Source organism: Heterodontus francisci, unplaced genomic scaffold (genome assembly GCF_036365525.1).
Source record: "Heterodontus francisci isolate sHetFra1 unplaced genomic scaffold, sHetFra1.hap1 HAP1_SCAFFOLD_43, whole genome shotgun sequence".
Taxonomy (NCBI): domain Eukaryota; kingdom Metazoa; phylum Chordata; class Chondrichthyes; order Heterodontiformes; family Heterodontidae; genus Heterodontus; species Heterodontus francisci.
This window is the reverse complement of record NW_027141852.1, coordinates 18135219-18136987: the sequence shown is the minus strand read 5'-3', so window position 1 is coordinate 18136987 and position 1769 is coordinate 18135219. Positions and strand designations below refer to the sequence as shown.

General features: G+C 43.1%; 1 non-coding gene across 1 annotated transcript; it reads left to right on the top strand.

Moving 5' to 3' along the window:
- Window positions 1-83, top strand: trnal-caa (transfer RNA leucine (anticodon CAA)). The gene has a single exon. It is a non-coding gene; the product is annotated as a tRNA-Leu (tRNA).
- The last annotated feature ends 1686 nt before the right edge of the window (window positions 84-1769 follow it).

Here is a 1769-nt window from a genome sequence, read left to right as displayed (position 1 = left end):
GTCAGGATGGCCGAGCGGTCTAAGGCGCTGCGTTCAAATCGCAGTCTCCATTGGAGGCGTGGGTTCGAATCGCACTTCTGACACCTTGTGTTTTGACTGCACTGGAGGCGTTTGGGAGCAGCGGTGAAAAGCAAAGAGAAAGCAGGAAAGAACATGGACAAACAAAGGAACAATGGAACCAAAGATGTTGCAACAAAACATGAGAGTTGGAGGCAACCAAGCAAACAGCAGGGCACATAAAAGATCAAAAATGTAACCTTTGTATCGGGGTGGAATATGTTGCCAATATGCTTAATGAATACTTTACTGTTTTCCCGAATGAGAGGGTGATGCAGATATTGTTATGAAGGAGGAGGAGTGTGAAGTATTGGACGTGATAACTTAAGGAGAGAGGAAGTATAAATGGGATGAGCATCCTTGAATGTGGAAAAATCACCAGGACCAGATGAAATGTACCCCAGGCTGTTGAAAGAAGCCAGGGAAGAAATAGTGAAACGTCTGACCATCATTTTCCAATCCCTCACTGGATACAGGTGTGGTGCCAGAGGATTGGAGGTCTTGTAAAGTTGCAATAAAAGCAAAATACGAGGCAGATCAAGCATGGCTGATCCTTTCGAGTAGAGAAACAGGGCTGAATTCCCTGAACCAGTGCTACAGCTTTCAGAATAGAAGGAGCCTATGCACACCTGATGGTTTCCACTTAAACAAAAGAGCTGGAGGTGTTGACGGTCAGAACAGATAAAATGTGGAGGAGTGTTTGAAGCAGATGCTGTGTGGTTACTGTAGTTGTACTATGGAGTTATTTCAAGGAGGTGATTCTGAATGTAATGGATCAACGTGGACCCGTCCAAGGCAAAGGTTCTAAACTTCCCTGTGGTCCAGCCTGGTTGAATGAAACTGAAGAAAACAAATCACCCAGAAGTGGAAAAGAAATATAAGGCCATGAAAGCACAGAATTCAGATGGATGCAATACCAGATGGTATGGCAAGTGTGTAAAACAGCAACAGACTGGTGAATAAAACTTTCCCATTGAATGAGACAAGAGAAAAGAAGGGTAATAATAGTGTCAGGTGAGTTGTGACACGATTCACATTCCACCTTGATCTGAATAGGACTGTTGAAGGGAGTGATTGAGAAGAATAGAGGAGAAATGAAAAGAAAGGAGAAATAAACAAAAGGTATTTGATTTTAGAATGCTTGTTTTTGGAAATGACAGACTGTAAAGTGTGTGTGTCAGAAGATATAGAGCGAAGTTGGGTATGACAAGATCACAGGAAAGTTGTGCCCTGAGACAAGGTGTGTGTTGACAGGAAAGCTGCTTTCTTTTGCACAATATGTATTTTATTCATATAATTTGTGCAATTACATTGCAAAGCAGTTCAAATTTAATATTACATAAGGTACAATACAGATCAGTTTCCTTCAATAATGTACATGATGTATCTCACTATCCCTGCCTGCACAGGTTATATTTACAGTATTTACATTACACATCAAACATTCTCTGGTGCAAACAGCCCGAGGGGTTTTACACGGGTTCCAGCCCCTTACTGTACTGTGGCCTACTAGGGCCTTCGACTGCAGCCTTTCCCCATTGAGTCTCCATGGTGGCTTCCCCAAGCTTTAATGCCGTCCCACAGCACATAGTCTTGGACGTTGCAATGTGCCAGTCTGCAACACTCGGTCATGGACAGCTCTTTGCACTGGAATACCTGTCCCACGGCCGGGCTCGTTCTCAATAGAGATCGTTTCAAATGAACATTTCGTA